At 40.2% G+C, this 19,500-nt stretch overlaps 1 long non-coding RNA gene across 1 annotated transcript in view; it reads left to right on the top strand.

Annotated features, from left to right (window-relative positions):
• The window catches only part of LOC148186381 (uncharacterized), a 77,453-nt gene that overhangs the window by 29,771 nt on the left and 28,182 nt on the right, over positions 1–19,500 (top strand). Inside the window, exon 2 of the long non-coding RNA XR_015774911.1 lies at positions 15,531–15,666. This is a non-coding gene — a long non-coding RNA (uncharacterized LOC148186381). The remainder of the gene's footprint in view (positions 1–15,530; positions 15,667–19,500) is intronic.

Below are 19,500 nucleotides of genomic sequence, written 5' to 3'. Positions count from 1 at the left end.
AAGGGCTGTGGAAACATAGGTCCCTGGGAACAAAGGGCCATTCATCATGTTATTATTATGTGCCATTTAAATCTGGGGAACATAAGACCCTGGCAACACAGAACCCTGGGAATTTAGGAATGGCCAGGGAACATAGGACCCTTTGTCTTTTTCCCAATATTTGCCATATAAATCTGAAAAACAGTCTGTGAGAACATAGGACTCAAGAATGAACTGAGTAGGAACTCACTAATTAACACGCTCTAATTCACAATAATGTCTAAATGGACATTGCTGACATTTTATATCCAAGAGGTCAAAGGTCAGCTGTAACATCACAGTGTTCTACAAAAACACCTTTCTGGCCACTCAGTGTCATATCTCAGGAACAAAAGGGGAGACATTTAGTCAGATACTGAATTGGTGACACTAATCTTCACCTGGTGAAGACCCAGTACACTTCCACACACTAATAAATCATCATGACTTTGCTGGTTAGTCTCCTCCTCCGTTTTTATTCATTAACTTAGTTAACTAAAAAGTCAAGAGGACATTCAATCAGTCAAGCGCATAGTTGAATATTAAGGGCGGCCTTTGGCGGACCCCAAGGTAAATTACATCAGACAATATGCTGCACCTAAAGAATTTTGTATTTATATGTAGGTTCATAACCAATGGAGCTTAGTATACAATGTTTGCCCATAACAATGAGAATAACAACTAACAAACTCATTTCACAGCAGCAGCATAAACACCCTCTAACTGTGGGGCTTATAGTAGTTCCTTATGCCAAAATATAACATGCACATATCATGTCTCCAATAATGGGACTTTTCAAGTTTCCATTTACCATTTCACAACCTAATCATATGTTGTATTCCCCCATTCATTGGCCTGATACATTAATCATCCCCATACTCATCATCACCCTTCTAATTAATCACATACACCACACAGCAGAGAACAGTCAGACAAAACATCCACAGAGCCCACTGGTCAAATAATGCTGCTGTTTGTAAAATGCTTTGCTTCCTGTGCTGCTATTATCACCACCCTGTTGATTCACTGGAAAAACTTTGGCCTGCTTAGGGTCTGACTGATCTACTGGTTTGAATAAATTCAACAAATTTGATTGACATTTAAGATTGACATTGTTCTTCCCTGTTGTTGAGGGTAGCCTAATTGAAATAATTTCAGCAGTAATTTCAGCTCACATGCACAAAAATGAGACTTAAAAGACCAGTGTGTAGAATTTAGGGTGATATATTGGCAGAAATGGAATATGATATAATAATTATGCTTTCTTTAGTGTATAATCACCTGAAAGTAAGAATCCTTGTGTTCTCCTTTCCTTAGAATGAAACGTTTATATCTACATAGGGATCAGGTCCTAATTTATGGAGACCACCATGTTTCTACAGTAGCCCAGAATGGTCAATCCAAACAGTGGCTCCAGATGTGGTGATTTGGGATTTCATGTTCAGCCACCGTAGTTAGAAGCCCAGAGTTACCCCTTGATTCCACCGACAGCATGTCAGTGACAGTATGTCTGCAACGCTGTTTTACATCCTCCACGTGGCTCCATATCTCATTGGGAGCGTCCCTGGGTGTTTCAGAAGCAGAGTGTCCTGCAGGCAGATACTGTAGACTTGCTGAGATTTTTCTTAATTTCTAATTTTTCTTTGATTGTGCTGTTATTTTTCCTTGATTTCTGAGAATGGTCTAATATCCAATGTTATTTGCAGGTCCGTGAATGCAGCACAGCGGGTTGGGTTCTTTTTATCTCCTTCGCAGCTGAATGTCACTCATGGGGTTGATAATCTGTTGATACGTTCATAGCTGATCAGATCAATGGATGCGAGAGGATATTTGCAGATTTCTGTAAGTGAAAGAGAATTTTGGGCCCAGCAGAACCAACGGTTTAGTTTCACTTTTAATGCGCCTGACGTTCAGGCACTTCTCTCTGCTGCTACTGTGCTATAAATAACCGAAAAGTATTTAAATACCACTCCTAATTAACAGTCCATTGAGCTCCATTGAGACTATGGTGGGACAAATTAGAATATGGCGGCCCGCCATAGTCTCAGTTATTCTTGGGAAACACTGGGAATTCTAGCTAGGAGAAGTTTTAGCTGGTTGCAATCTGCAATTCATAGCTAGACACCAACAAATCCCCCTAAATTTTTCACAATTCACCTTTAGAATGCATCCACAATAGACAAACAAGTGATAAGAACAGAACAGAAAACGTGAACACAAAATTTCTTTACAGATTCTTAGAGAGACAGAGACTGTATCAGCACAAATAGATAACGGAAGAGACTCAGTCAAAAAAACGAGAATTCCTGGTTCACAAGTGTAACCCTGGAAATATTTCATTTTCTGCCACATTTGAAAAACATGTTCAAATCTGAACTGAAAAGTCCAGCCCTAGTGTGAACGGGTTCATATCTGATTTCTTTTTGCGTCCGTTTCTGTGTGACTGTTGGTTCAAGGCTGAACGTTGACACAAAAACAGCAAGCTGAGTAAAGGGGATCAAATGTCTGACCACTGGATGTTATCTGGATGTTATTACACTTGAATGGCGTCTCCTCAGCGACCCCCCCCCGTCTCTCCCCCGGCAGGTTCAGCCACAAAAACAGCCACTCTGTCATGCCAGCATAAATAATGCTCAGTTTGGGATTTGTTTCACATTCAGGCACTCTGATTTGATTAAACTGCAGCCTCTTGTTACCAAGCGTGCTTTATTCAGCATCTTCCAACATGTTACCTCTTCCCAGCTGAGGTAAATGATTTTATGAGTTTGCCGCAAAATATCTGACATCTGGGAATTGAGAGGCATATTGATGTCCGACTTCACATCCACAGATTTGTGATTTGAAACTGTAAAGGGGAATCCAGCCACCAGCAGTCCTGATCAGTGCCACCTTGTTGTACCCTCTCCCTCAAACTCGATGCGAGAAAGACGTCCTTATTCCAAAAATATGGTGTGAAAATAACACTGCTTTGAATATTTCTCACTTTGAAGACTACAACTTCACCTACAGCAGTAGACAGGTGGCATCAAAACATGGAGCGAAAATATACTGTATATTTTTACTAAGAGGAGCAGACTCTTTTTACACATTTCCCTCTTTGTCAGCAAGTTCTTTCATGAAAGGCAGACAATAGGGCATCCTGCCAGCATTCAGATGTAGAAACTAAATGTCTTCAAGTCCTCAACTTCTACAGCTCTCTCTTTCTCTTATTCAACACTCCTCAGTGGCTCCTTAATGCTTGAAGTTCTTCTCACACAGCACTTCAGAGGAACTATAGGAGATATTATTTTTGCAAAAGGTGAAGGTCATCATTATGCAAAAGGCAGAATTTTCCGGCATCATGTTTTATTCCAACTCTTCAAGATTTACTCCCTTTGTTCTTAAAGTTATCTCCATCCTTTTTTGAACTCACACAACTTAACTGTGGTGCTGGGTAGCCGTGTTCCAGACCTGTGAATTTCCACCACCATCTGTGACTGATTGAGTGATTCTAGTAGGTCTGGTGTTGTGCTTACTAAACGAACAACTGCAAGGGACTGCTATGACCTGCAAGGCATCAGTCATCTGAGGAATCTGTAGGCTAGTTTTTGGTAGCACCTCTTTAGTCCACATTAAACACTTAACACTGCTGGCAACCACTAACACAACCGCCCTGTTGATTACAGATGGCATCAGTGCAGCCTGTTCTCACAGAAATTCATAAAATGACCATGACTTCTTCACAGGGTGTTACGTGGTGGTGGCAGGCTGTGTTCAAATTACGCACTGGCACCACGGATACAATGACACGCAACAGGTAGTTTAAAGAGTGAGAAAGCCTGCATAGGGAAAAGGTTGGGGTGGTGGACAGCTCAACCAAAACAGTATTAGGGCGTGAGTACCGAAAGCGGTACGACGACCCTCTTAAAATTGCTTCATGTATAAATGTAGTTAAATGTGGCATAGATCATTCTGACAGGCGGAGCAGGTCTTTCTGTAAAGTACCAATATTTATCAGCATGGCCTACTTCCTGTGTAAATGTAGTTAAATGTGTCGTAGGTCATTCTGACAGGTGAAGTTGGTCATTCTGTCAGGTACAAAAATCTATCAAAATGGTAGACATCCTGTATAAATGTAGTTTAATGTGGCGTAGGTCATTCTAATAGGTGCAGTAGGTCATTCTGTCAGGCACAAATATCTGTCCGAATGGAGTACTTCCTGTATCAATATATGTAAATGTGGCATAGGTCAGTTTGACAGGTGCAAGAGGTCTGTCAGGTACAAATATTTATCAGAATGGATGACATTCTGTATAAATGTAGTTAAATGTGGCATTGGTCATTCTGACAGGTTCAAAAATCAACCAGAATGGACTACTTCCTGTATAAATGTACTTCAGTGTGGGACAGGTCATTCTGATAGGTGCAGTGGGTCATTCTGTCAGGCACAAATATTTATGGGTCATTGACTGGCCATGCAGATTTTTGTGTCTGGTAGCATTATTTCCTTTTAAAATAACTTCATCATTTTATGCCATAAAACATTTAAAATCAGAGACAGGACATCCACTCGCTGATCTCGCTGTCTCTGAAACACAGTGAGCAGGTGTGAAATTTAGGTGTAATCTTGGATTCAAAACTACATTTTACAAACCACATTACAAGTGTAACTAGGACAGCATTTTACCACCTAAAAAACATTTCTAAAATCAGATCCATGCTGTCTCAGTTGGATTCGGAAAACTGGTTAATGCATTCATCTCCTCAAGGCTAAATTACTGTAATGCCCTTCTTGCTGGACTGCCACAAAAACTGTAGGACGACTCCAGCTCATCCAAAATGCTGCAGTCAGAGTACTTACTGGAACAAGAAAAACTGAACATATTACTCCCATCCTCAGATCACTTCACTGCCTTCCCATAAAGTGCAGAACTGACTTCAAAGTATTGCTTATTGTTTTCAAATCACAAAATGGCTTAGCCTCTAAATACATCTCTAACCTACTCACTGCTTACAAACCCTCCAGAGCTCTCAGATCATCAGACACTGGTCTCCTAACTATACCTTTGAAAAGTAGTAAATCTGGTGAGGGTGCATTCAGTTATGCTAATCCAGGCCTTCGTTTCCTCCCATCTGGACTACTGCAACTCACTCCTTTATAGCATCAGCTCAGACTCCATTTAGTCCAGAATGCAGCTGCCAAACTCCTTATATTCACCAAATCTTGGCACCACATCACCCCTGTCTATAAAACACCTTCACTGGCTTCCTGTCTCCCACCAGATTACCTTCAACATCCTGGTCCTCACCTTCAAAGCCCTTCACCTTCTGGCTCCTCTTCACCTCACTGACCTCCTCTCCCCTTACCAACCCTCACGGCCCCTCAGATCTGCCTCCCCAAATCTCCAATCCACCCATAAATCTATCCTCTGCACTTTTGGGGACAGAGCCTTCTCCAGGGCTGCTCCAAGGCTCTGGAACTCCCTCCCCGAAGAGATCTGTGACTCCCTCGTCGTCTTTCAATCCCATCTCAAAACCCATCTCTTCTCTGCCTATTCCTAGCCCCCATCCCCGCTCTTCTTTTTTTGTTTTTTTTGTAAAGCGAACTTGAGTTTAGGAAAGGCGCTATTTGAATCCAATGTATTATTATCATTATTGTTGTTGTTGTTGTTGTTGTTGTTGTTGTTGTTGTTGTTGTTGTTGTTGTTGTTGTTGTTGTTGTTGTTGTGGCCCTACTATCTGGAAGAAACTCCCCTATGACATAAGATACACAACTACTGTATTGTCTTTCAAAAGCAAACTTAAGACCTACCAGTTCTCGCAGGCCTATGGTTAGTTAGTGCCTTCATCTCTCTGTCTGACTCTCACTCCTTCCATCTCTCTCTGTCTCTGTCTCTGTCTCTCCCTCTCTGTATGTATGGGTGGGTAGGCTATGTTGGTCAGTGGGGTGGGTGGTCTAAACAATCTGTATTCCTTTATTAATACTATCTTTTCCTTTCAATTCTTCTCTGTATTTATATGTGTATATGCACTTACACCCTAATTTATTTGTTGTGTGTGAAGTATACATTATATGAAATGTGCTATACAAATAAAGTTGACTTATTCAAATATCATATTTTGGCAACTCAAACCCCCAAAATGTCAGGTGGTGCAACCGTCCATGCACATGAACATTTTTCATTAAGTGACTTATTTAGAACATCAGGAAACAGAGAGGAAATGTAGGCTTTATTTCCATGCTTGCTGCTCTCAGTAACCGCAGAACAACGCTGACAGCGGTCGCCAGGCCGGTGTTGTGCCAAAAAGTGAGACGTGAAAAGTGTCTGCCAGAAACGGATAGCCGTCCGAGGGAGCGTGCGCAGCCTGTTGAAGCTTTATTGCCCAGTATTCATGTCATCAGCTGTTCTCACATGGATCAAACAGTCGTAGCATGTAAATAAACATAACTTTATGTCCATGGTAAGAACATAGGTATGTCTTTGTGAAACTTTAATATTTCTTGAAAGCCAATTTTCATGTGTTGGCCCTTTAAAGGTATTTACACGGGTCAAAATGACTGGAGTGAATACAATTAGTCAAATAAAACCCCCAAGAATTAAATCTAGTCATTTTAAGGCAGAAACAACCTGTCAATAACAAGATAGCAGCTGCGGTCACTTTTTGGCAAGTTGAAAATTGCATTTTATTTGTTTCATTGGTCTTTTAAAGGTATTTAAACAGGTAAAACAAGACTGGGTCAGCTGCAGTCTGTCAAATATATTCACTATGAATGCAATCAAGCGGTTATGAGACAGAAACAACATTTCGGTGACAAGATAGCAGCTGCAATCACTTTTTGGCAAGTAAGAAATTGCATTTTATGCATTGCGTTGGCCCTTTAAAGGTGTTCACCCAGGTCAGAATGACTGGACTGATTACAATTAGTCAAATAAAACCCATCCATCCATCCATCCATTTTCTTCCGCTTATCTGGGGTCGGGTCGCGGGGGCAGCAGCCTAAGCAGGGAAGCCCAGACTTCCCTCTCCCTGGCCACTTTGTCCAGCTCTTCCCGGGGGATCCCGAGGCCAGCTGGGAGACAAAGTCTCTCCAGCGTGTCCTGGGTCTCCCCCAGGGCCTCCTACCGGTGGGACGTGCCCTGAACACCTCACCAGGGAGGCGTCCGGGAGGCATCCTAATTAGATGCCCACGCCACCTCATCTGGCTCTTCTCAACGCGGAGGAGCAGCAGCTCTACTTCGAGCTTTGCCTTTCGACTCAGCTCCCTCTTCACCACAACAGATCGCTGCAGAGTCCGCATTACTGCAGGCGCTGCACCCATCCACCTGTCGATCTCCCGCACCATCCTTCCCACGCTTATGAACAAGACACTGAGGTACTTAAACTCCTCCACTTGGGGCAGGATCTCCTGCCTGATCTGGAGAGGGCACTCCACCCTTTTCCGGCTGAGAACCATGGCCTCGGATTTGGAGGTGCTGATTCTCATCTCGGCTGTGAACCGATCCAGTGAGAGTTGAAGGTCATGGCCTAATGAAGCCAACAGGACCTCATTAACTGAAAGAGCAGCAACCCAATCCTGAGGTCACCAAACCGGACCCCCTCAATGCCCTGGCTGCGCCAAGTAATTCATTCCATAAAAGTTATGAACAGAATCAGTGACAAAGGGCAGCCCTGGCAGAGTCCAACTCTCACTGGAAACAAGTCCAACTTACTGCCGGCAATGTAAACCAAGGTCCAGCACTGCTCGTACAGGGAACAGACGGCCCGTATCAGGGGATCCGATACCCCATACTCCCGGAGAACCCCCCACAGGACTCCCCGAGAGATACGGTCGAATGCCTTCTCCAAGTCCGCAAAGCACATGTGGACTGGTTGGGCAAACTCCCATGCACGCTCTAGGATCCTGCCAAGGGTCCAGAGCTGGTCCACCAGTGTGGCGAAGTTCATTCTGATTGGTACAGTGGGTCATTCTGTCACATACATCTATCAGAATGGTACACATTCTGTATATATGTAGTTAAATGTGGCATAGGTCATTCTGATATGTGATGTAGGTCATTCTGTCAGTAAAAATAATTATCAGAATGGACAAGATCCTGTATAAATGTAGTCAAATGTGGCATAGGTCATTCTGATAGGTGCAGTAGGTACAAATATCTATCAGAATGGACGATTTCCTGTATAGATATAGTGAAATGTGGTATAGGTCATTTTAATAGGTGTAGTTGGAATAGAAAGGAAGAACGGACTGCTGCATGTATAAATGTAGTTAAATGCAGTGTAGGTCATTCTTTCAGGTACAAATGTCTTTCAGATTGAATTACTTAAGGTCTAATTATAAATAAATGTGGTGTAGCTCATTCTGATACGTATAGTAGATCATTCTATCAGGTACAAATATCTATCAGAATAGACTACTTCCTGTATAAATGTGGTTAAGTGTGGTAAAGGTCATTCTGATTGGTGCAGTAGGTGATTCTGTCAGGTACAAATATCTATCAAAATGGTAGACATCCTGTATAAATATGTGGCCTAGGTCATTCTGATAGGTGCAGTAGGTTATTCGGTCAGGTACAAATATCTATCTGAATGTACTATTTCCTGTATACATGTGGATAAATGTGGCATAGGTCAGTCTGACAGGTACATTATGTTTCCTGTCAGGTACAAATATTTATCAGAATGGACAACTTCCTGTATAAATATAGTGAAATTTAAAGTAGGCCATTCTGACAGGTGCAGTAGGTCATTTTTTCAGGTACATCTCTTTCAGAATAGAATACTTCAGGTATAATTATACTTAAATGTGGCATAGGTCATTCTGTCAGGTGGAGTAGGTCTTTCTGTAAAGTACCAATATTTATCAGAATGGACTACTTACTCCATAAGTGTAGTCAAATGTGGCATAGGGCATTCTGTCACATGGAGTAGGTCATTCTGTCAGGTACAAATATTTATCAGAATAATTCCTGTATAAATGTAGTTACATGTGGCACAGGTCATTCTGTCATGTGAAATAGAATATGTCATTCTGTCAACTACAAATATCCTTCAGAGTAAACTGCTTCCTGTATACATTAAGATAGTGTGTTGAATTGGTAGCTTCTTTCGTTTAAAGCAGTTCAGCTTTCATTTTTTGCCTCTTTTCAGATATTTCCGGCAATTTCTAATATACAGTATTTCACCACTTTCAGCCCTGGTTTTGAATTCATTTCAGCTTTAAGCATCCACACGCATGTCCGTAGGAAATGCATTTTCTAGTTAGAATATAAATTCTTAAGTTACAGCCAAAAAAGTGTTTTGTGAGGTCCCTGTGACCTTGACCATTGAGTACCAAACTCTCATCAGTTCATTCTTGAGTCCATATGGTTGTTTGTTCCAACTTTGAGGAAATTCTTTCAAAGCATTTCTGGGATATTGCATTCGCAAAAATGAGGCAAACGCAAGTTCACAGTGATTTTGACATTTTGATCTCATCTTTGAGTCCAGGTGGACTTTTGTGCCCTATTTAAAAATAAAAAAATCCCTCAAGTTGTTCACATCGGGCTGTCTGGTATTTGCAGTGTGGTGATGGAAGAAGTTTGTTGGCAAAGGTTACTAAGTCTGTCTTCAAATGCCCTTGAATGTGGGAATAAAAAAAACCAGAATATGTAAATATGTCAGCTTTGAAACATGTTGAACTGTCTGAAGACCTTCAGTGTTGATGTAATAGTGCTCTCTTTCCTGAATTTGAGGAGTATTCAGCTGATAAGACCGCAATATTTCAGCAGGTCTAGTCGTGTCCAGACAGCACTGCAAAATGAACTCCACTCTGACATCTCGACTGTAGCAGTCAGGTCAGAGGCTAGCTTAGCTTCATGTCCATTCCTGATTGGAGCTTCCACTTAGTCTTCCACTCCAATCATCAGTCTGGACAGGAGACACAAAGCACCTGTCTCATCTTACATCCTTTTATAACCTGAGGTTTGTGTGGGGGGCAGAGACAAAGCATATGTTCAAGTGTGGAGGATCAATGAGCCTTTGAGTCCATACATTAAGCTACCACCCTGAGAATATACATCTCTTCCCCTACATTAGGCTCTTTTTTATTATTATTCATAATTCTGGTGATATTGACACAGTGATAAGCTGAATTGAGTTTATGAGGCTTCTCCTGTGAGAGGGATACCAGCACGTACTTCTGGTTGAGTCAGCAGAATAACATCAAAACTAATCACAATTTAATGGATCTCCAAGTCCCAAGGTCACAGAGACGTGAATAAAGCATAGCCTTGAGCACACTTGGATAACCCCACACTCTCTACCTCTAGACCACTGCTGATGAGCTCAACATCAGGGTTAGATTTGCTCGAAATGGACACTTCTTGCCACAGGCTTTATTTAAATATTGTATATAGGTTCTCAGCAGGCATATTGTCAGGAATACCCATATGCTAAGCCATTCCCCAAGCTTTACTTATAGTTGCTCAATACTTTCTGACTTTTGCACCCTGTATATTGCACTTTACCTTGACCCATGTGTTCCCACTGAGATAAAAGTTGTAGCTTTAATAGCAATTTTTTAAAGGGAAAAGTAATTTCCTTAAACTGATGGAAACTACAAAACAATTCATAAGTTTTGGATTGGGCGGCACGGCGGTGTCATGGTTATCACTGTTGCCTGCAAGAGGGTCCATGGTTTGATCCCGGGTTGGAACAGGGTTTGGTCTGTGGGCGGGGGCCCTTCTGTGTGGAGTTTGCATGTTCTCACTGTGCTTGCGCGGGTTCTCCCCGGGGTCTCCGGCTTCCTCCCACAGTCCAAAGACATGCAAGCCAGGTTGATTGGTGACTCTAAATTGCTCTTAGCTTGCCCTTGTGACTGTGAGCGTGTATGGTTGTCTGTCTATATGTGTCAGCCCTGCGATAGTGAAAAAAATAATTTCCAAAATCTACTCATTTCTTGCAATTTTTGACATTTCTTGGCAATTATTGGCCTTTCTTCCATGTTTTTGAAATAAATCACAACAGTGGAGTTTTGTAAAAGGATGTTTGTGGGAGTGAAAGGTGTATTAATACAGCACAAGAAAAGTGAGTGTAATGCTGAAGTTGCTAATGTTAGTTGGGTAATGTGCCATTAAGATTAGCTTGTAATAATCACAGTTATTTATTTCAGCACACATGCCTAAACACCTTTTGTGCCAACTGCTACTGAAGCTGTTTTGAGTACTTTGGCAGGTGTTTATAGAGTACACCAGTAATGAGTCCTAACACCCAGAAATGAGTTAGCATTTTAGCACTCGTCTTGAAGTCGATGTGTTTTTTTGAATTGATCTTTGGTGAGATGCATGAAATAAGGTCTGTGGTAAACACAAGCTTAAGAGACTCACATTTTGTACTACAATATAAAATACATAATTAAATACCCCACATGTGATCTTTTAAGCTTTTATGTGTCTGCAAAAAGGCTGTTCCTAACAACACCAAATCATGTGGCAGTAGTGTTGTTTGTTTATAGCCTAACATTGGCTAAACACAAACAGAAATGTTCTCGCAGGAATATTAATATCAAATTAAGGAGAAATTAACAAAATCTACAAAGATACAAAGATTACAGTTCTCCCTGATGTTAGCATGTAGCTAAATATAGCAGTGTACTTGCAGCTTTAGAATGACTGTAATGGAATATAGTGGCATCCTCTATTTTGAAAAATCCCTGATAAGAGTTTTTTAAATAAAATCTTAACAACTGCACATTTCAGCTGTAACATGACAAGAAATCGGGGGAAAATTAACAACTTTGATAACCAAGATTATGTTTCTCCGATGTTAGCATGTGGCTACATGTAGCAGTGTAGGCCACATAATGTTAACACTTGCAGTTGTGTGCCTGGAGTACATGACCATAAAGAAATCTGGCACAAGCTAACGTAAGGCTGGAGCCAAAGTAGGAAAAAAAACCCATTGGAAACAGAGTATAGGGAACCCAAGGAATGAGTCCTAAGACCTAGAAAAGAGTTAGCATTTCATCAACTCCGGTTCCCTTGTCTTTTTGTCTTGGAGTTTTTTTAATGGGTTTTTGGTTAGATGCATGAAGTAAGGTCTGTGGTTAACACAAGCTTATGAGATATTTTGTTCCATGACATAAAATTTGTCAGTAAAACCTTAATCGTGATCTTTGGCGCTTTTATGCATCTTAAAAGAGTTGGTTGCTAACAAGTGGCTAAATGAGACTACAGAGAGATCAGTTGCAGAGCCAGGGTTAAATCATGCATCTGTAGTGTAGTTTGTATATAGCTTAGCGTTAGCTTTTTCCTTCTGGTGACTGCATTTAGGCTATAAAAATCCTAAAAGCAGTGTTCATTTGTGGAGATTGTCTTGCTGAACAAAATTTTATCGTTAACATTAGTTTGCTACTAATCTTATTTTTTGCTGTGATCCAAAATCCAACACAGCACCAAAACAAACAAACATGGAGGAGCTGGCAAGCGATACTGAATGTGGGGATTCAGCACAAGACACTGACACCGTTGTTGTTTTTTAGCTGCAGGCATTTCATCTTTCCCTCTCTCTCCTATGGCTCTGTGCCTCTCACAGAAACACACAAAAAACAGGGCTTTTGCAGAACTCCAATCACGACTATTTAGTCATGTTTTGCGACCACAGAACACCAGTGCGACTTCTAATTTTTTGCAATATCTGAACTGGAGAGCTGTTTGTTTGTTTCCAGCTTGCAGTGGATTAATCCTCACACTGCAAGTACAGTTTAACTGCCTGCTAAAGCTAACATCCCACTGATTACTGTCCACAGCAGAAACATCAACACTTCCGGTCCGATAACGAGCCGGGTCCTTCAAAATAAAAGCACCATGGGTTCCACCTTGATTTATTTAATCATAACAATACTTTATTTACCTTTACTATAACAAGACTTTATTTAACTTACAACTTTATTTAACATTAAAACAGAATTTTTTAAAACTTTATTATAACAGCAGTTTATGTGACTCAATTTTATGGTTGTAGCTACTTTATTTGTAATAGTAGTTCATTTAACAATTTTGTTTTTAGTAGTTTACAGTAGTTTAGAGGATATTTCACATTATCAAGATATATATCGTGTATCGCGATTTAGCCTCAAATGACTTACTGTTATTTTAATGCCATATTGCCCAGCCCTGGTGCTGGAAGTAGGGGGTGGGAAGTAGAGAAAGGGCCATTTGGCACTTTTCCCTCCTCAGAATTGTCTGCCATTGGCTCAGATCTTTAGTTCCCAGGACATAGGTGCAGTTGGACCCTCTTTGCCTAGCAAATTAGCAAGTACAGAAACGGCAGATCTGCAAGCTTGACAAAAGGCAGCAGTAAACCTTAATGTTCCTGTAAAAGCCCCTAAGTGTTGATTAGTGTGTAGGGGGTCTGCTGCTGACTTTAATGGCAATCCAGGATTAAAGGAGGAAAGGTTCTTATGGCATAATCCTTTGCTAGATTCACACAGTCTGAGCCAGAATAATATCGAGCTGAAGCCTTTGTTACGGTTAACAGTGGGTCCTCCGGAGAGGGTAAAGAAATGTAGGTGGAAGCTGCATCATGGGATTTCTGAATTTTTTGTTTATCTGTGAAACATTGACAGGTTACATCCAAAGGTCTAGAGTGATGAGAGCTTCAAACCACAGGCTGTTACAAGCAGTTTATATGCCTTTAGCTCACCATTCTGTGGTAAACCCTGGTGGTGCTGTAGACACAGATGGGTGCTCTAACTATAAGTCTTGACTTTAGTGATCCACTAACTTTGCAATAAACATCCATTTAAGGTCAAAAGTTTAATCACCTGTAAAACTAATGACATTCTTACAGAGTTCACCTGGTGACATTTCTGAAAAAAATTACTGCAACCATGACTTTCTTAATGCAGGGAACAAGATCATTAAATGTCCTCCATTTCAGTTTTTAGACCTTTATTTTATTTTATTTTTTCTGTAGTTAAAACGATATTAAATGTGTGCTTCCATCATTTTTGCCCATCATGATCACACATTTCAAATATGTTTTTCACCGGAAACTGTCATTGGTTTTAAAAAAAACAATCTGTGCAGCCGCCATTGTGTACATTGTAAAGCTCCTTGTTAGTGATAGTTAGTGCCTTTCATTGGAGGCATTGAGTTCTCCACTCTCATATCAAAGAAAAGGCCGCTGCACAAAGCTACTCAAAGCAACAGTTAATATTGAAGAAACATTAATTCTGATCATTAAACCTACTCTCAAAATGTGATTTTTTTTTACCAAAATATATGCCTGTTCTATTCAGTTTCTTATATTTATTTTATTGAATCGGTCTAGTGCCACTCAAATTAGCATTTCATTAAAGCCACCGTGATTTAACCCTTTGAGCAAATTGGCTTGATTTCTATCAAAAACATGTCAAGTTAGAAGAAAATTACCTGAAGAAAATAGTAAAAGAACAAAAACAGGAAATGACCTGAAAAAAGTGTCAAATAAGAATAATATTTTTTTTCCCTTAGTTATTTGATAATTTTTAAAATAATTTTCCCTCTCCTTCTTGGTCATTTTCTTGTCGCCTTTTACTATTTTCTCTGCAATTTGCAGACAAATTTATGCAAGTTGATGATAGCTTTTTTCTCCACTTTTTCAAATGAATTCAAACCAATTTGCTCACATTTCATATGTTTAAAGACTTTTGAAAGGTATCTGAACGCAGCAGAAGAAAGCTGATGTCGATCCAGGTTTTAAAGGGTTAAAGCAGGGTGACATCCATGCCACTGCAAATAGGCATTACATTTAATATAAAATGAATATTTATACAGCTTAATGATCGTAATTACTTCTTGCAAAATCATGTCTACTGTCCTACAACAGAGCAATAATGAGGCTGTCCCTCTCCAACCATCATTTAGCCCAGGGGTCGGCAACCTTTACTATCAAAAGAGCCATTTCTGGCCCAAAACAAACAAAAAAATCTGTCTGGAGCCGCAGGTAACACAACACATATAGTCAAATATAGTCAAACTATTATTAATGGGTCTACATGAGCATTCATCAATATGTTTGACCACTATTTATTATTTTTTGTCACATTAACTTTGCAGTGTTGGCGGTAAAAATTAAAAGATCTATCCATGCACTGTTATTATTATCTCTATGCACCAATAACTTCTCCATTTTCCTCTGAGACTTCTCCTATCTTGGATTTAAAATCCATAGCTAGTCAGGCTTTTTAGATCCAGGACCACCCACCATTTTTTAAATTTGGCAAAATTTAGCAGAAAAGGCACCAAGGCCACAGAAATATGATGCATATTTTAGTTAATGAAATACATTTTCATATTCTGTGTACAGGCTACATATTTTTGCAATTGAAAAATGAATGAATGAAAATCATAATCACAATTCATTTTCATATGATTTTTAGTCAGAGACACAGGAGCCACTGGAGAGGAGCTAAAGAACCGTATGTGGCTCTCGAGCCTCAGGTTGCCTACCCCTGATTTAAAAGGTTTTCAGGATTTTAACTTCTCTCTCTCTTTCTCTCTCTCCCGCAGTGACTGTATATAACGATGGACAGCGCATCTCCACTTTCTCTCACTGTACACAAAGAAGCCAAATATTTCTGATATGGGCGCTGCCATCTTGCACTGGTGACATCATTTGGAGCCAGATTCTTTGCAGTAGCGATTGGTAAGTAGAGCTGTGATATCAAGTTTCCACCCATACACCTGTCCGACCCAATTGTGAACAGTGAATTTATCAGATAAATGAACACTTGAACGTACATAAAATACCTAAAATCACAGAAACCATCTTTGTGAGAAATTTATTTGATACGTCCTTTGACGTCTCATTTTTGTGCATATCCAATCTGCCAATGCGGAGGGGGCGGGGTTTATGCTGCATCATAGTGCAGCCGGGCCCCCAGGGTGCCATTGGGATGTTTTGGCTTTGCTTTTGGGGAGCTGTCATTTCATCCATCTTTATTAGGTCTCACCCCTCTCCACGAGGCTTTGCGTGCTTTAGGGTATGACACAGATGGAACAGCTTTACTCTTTTGCCTTCATACATGATTAGAATCTGTAAGAATACAGATGCTCATCTTTCTGTTAACTTCATGCTGGAGAGGATGTTTTGCATGCAGTGCGCATCACGTGCCGCAGAGGTCAGAAGCTATATGGTTGTCCTTCTGTTAAATAAGGAAAATGTAACTAAGAATATTGCCTTTTGTTGACATCTCATGACTGTGTTGTGTATTGAGGAGACTGAAATTGTTTTGGTTATGTAGTATTTTTTTTAAAAAAAGAACATGCAATGATTGAAGTTGTTTTGTAACTCTGAAAACAGAAGCTTTTTTCTCTATGGTATGTCCAGGAGCAGAGACAACCTCAGGCTCTAAGAATCAGAGACAGGGAAAGACTGCAGCACTAGGTGTTTTGTGTTTGAGAAAGATGAGTAAATTGATGATCAGAGCCATGTTCCTCTCATTCAATAAAGCTTTGCCTCAAGAAAAATGTATGAACAAGATTATCATGGTTACCTTGGCCAGGTCTGGAGTCAGAATAACTGCATGCAGGGCTCTAATTCTTTTTTTACCCTTCTCTTTTTGCGGGCTTCCATTGTGTTGTTCCATTTTTAAGTGATTGTACAGAGCCTGCACAGCGGGATATTTTAGAGTAGCCCCCCTCCTGCTATTTCTGAATAATTTAAGTGCCTAGGCTCAGTGCTATCACGCAGATGACAACCCACTTTGATATTGTGTGTGCAGCAGGACCATTCTTCATACACTTTTTCTGTCAAAGATAAAGCACGCCCAGTGGGCCCAGTGACACCAGCATCAAATGATTAATTAAGAAACACATCCCTCAGACACAGCCATTTCAATTACTCTGTTTGCAAACTTAAACTGTTCAGTTTAGTGAGGTGCAGTGGTTCCGCATAGATCTCTCAGGACGTGCAGTGTATTGGGATGGATTTGGGTCATTTTAGAGTGGCTTGGATGATAATGAGCATTGTCTTTCTGTCACTTTGGTGCTTAATGGCTTTTTTTTCTTTGGTGAAAGCTTTACATTTTTTAAGCATTCAGCACCAGGCAGGTGTTTCCTGTGAAACATGTACTATCTTTGAATAAATACAAGATGATCTGACTAAGACTACCGTTGTAACAAGTGGCATTTAGAGGGTAATGATAAATGCTGGAATATAGTGTAACAGCAGCACAAGTAGAAAAGAGTAGGCTTTACACGATCACGATTTTTGGGCCGATCGCCGATCACCGATCAGTGAGTTTAAATAAACCGATAACCGATCACCGATCCGATCACGTGAGGAGCAATATTTAAATTACTTGTTTATGTACTTATATACTTATGTGCTGTTTTCTGAGTATCAATCTTGCCATGCCCCAGTCTGACTGAGATACAAGGGTTAAACATCAATGACCTCTGGAGGGCATTAAAGGACTGACAGGTTCAGTTAAGTTCAGTCTGGACAATCAAAAATATAACCCAAGACAAAAATAATTAGCACAACTTATAGTAATTAAATTACTTTATTGTAATTAATTACTTTCCTGTAACAAGTAAATACTGCAAAGGCTGCCTCAAAACATTCATATACATCCATGAAATAAACAGTTACACACTTGTGCAAATAAAAGGCAGTATTGCTGCCTCAAAACATTAATTAACAGCCGTTGAAATGCAGGGTTCTCTACAATATTAAACGGCAGGTCAGACAGCACAATAAACTCCATCAGCCTCCTTGTGCCACCCCTTGCCTTCTCACTGTCCCGACTATACAGACGAGCAGCACTGTCCAAAGTTGTTTGCTTTAGCATCCGTTTCGGAGTTTGCTTTTCTTTTTCTTTCTCCGCGCTGCGTTTCTTGAACTCGACATGCTCCTCTGGATGTATCTTTTCCAAGTGCCTGATTAAATATGTCTGCTTCTCTCACTTTGAAAAACTTCCACACCTCCGACATCTTTGTTTGTGTCGCAAACATGAAGATTCAAAGAAACTTTATTGTCCGTCACATAGCGTCAGTACTCAAAACAGGAGGAGGCACGAAGACGAAAATGAAGTTTTTTTAATCATGAATCATTAGCTCTCGGATACAAACAAATAAACATATCGATGCTGTGAAACTAGTTTGGAGTAAATGAGACAGATTAAAAAAATTTCAACACGACCATGACGTCATTGATCGGATTGGTGATTTATGACATGACGCCCGATCCCGATCATTTCGAAAAATGCCAAATATCGGCCGATCCGATATAGCCGATATGATCTGTGTAAAGCCTAGAAAAGAGTCATAATGTCAGTGATCTGACTTAGTAATGACAGTTATATAGCAATCTCTAGTTAAAGCTGGCAACCATTAGACACCATAAACAATTAGTAACACTGTTGCAGCAAAACCTTTAAGTGGACTGAATGGAGCATGTATCTGACTGCTCACTAATTCAACTTTTAATTTGTATATATATATATAATTTGTTAGATAAGCCCATAAGCAGAATAAACTGTTGGCATTGTAGGTTTCTGTGGTTGGATATGTTACATTTGCACGTTTCATACGCATGACATAGTTCAGATTACATATATGAGCCGCGTACAAATGCAGGTGTTCTGTGACGACAGTTTGGGACATTTCCGGTGGTGTTTGTGCAGACAGAAGCAGGTGGTTTTCAACAACATTTCTGGACATGTCCAATAGTGTTTGTAGCAACAAAACTGGGCATTTTTTTACAGTTCAGGATATGTCCAGCAATGTTTGTAGAGAAAAGTAGGTGTTTTTTATTGACAGTTCATGAAATGTCTAGCGGTGTTTGTAGCGACAAAAGCAGTTTTTTTCCCACTACAATTTGGGATATGTCCAGCTGTGTTTGTAGAGACAGAAGTGGGTGTTTTTTAAACAACAGTTGGGGGCATGTTCAACTGTGTTTGTAGTGACAAAAGCAAGTGTTTCTTCAACTTCATTTCGGGACAATTCCAGCGTTGATTGTAGCGACCAGAGTAGGTGACTGGGTATTTAAAGCCCAAACATGATGTTTTCAGAAACTCTAACCAGGTGTTTTTGTTGCCTAAACCTAACCACACGATAACGATAAGTGCCAACATGTATGAACATATCAGAACTGAACATATCAACAGGACAGCAAAGGAAGGTTCCTGCATGTGGTATTTCATGAGAAATTACATTTACATACATTTTTAATGTCTTGGTATGCCTCAAACTAGATAGCTTGTACGCCATGTCTAAAAGCGAAAGTGTTTGGCGGGACTACTCTCAAAAGCGGTGTAAAAAAATCTCTTATAGAGAGTGATGCAATGCAATAAATGATACAAATCCACACTAGTTCAGACAGTTTTTCCTTAAAGGCATTCTTGATGTTGCACATGATTAAATGGAAATGTCCCATTTTGAAGTGCTGCTGTTTTTTATGTATTTGAATCTATTGTGTTCACTGTTCCAGGGAGCTGGTTTCCATTCAATATCAGAAGCAAGTCTTATGAGCCAG

This window comes from Plectropomus leopardus, chromosome 19, assembly GCF_026936395.1.
Source record: "Plectropomus leopardus strain MGB_pleo_1.0 chromosome 19, ASM2693639v1, whole genome shotgun sequence".
NCBI classification, from domain to species: Eukaryota; Metazoa; Chordata; class Actinopteri; order Perciformes; family Serranidae; genus Plectropomus; species Plectropomus leopardus.
The sequence above is the reverse complement of the archived record's forward strand: the minus strand, read 5'-3'. Positions and strand labels throughout refer to the sequence as shown.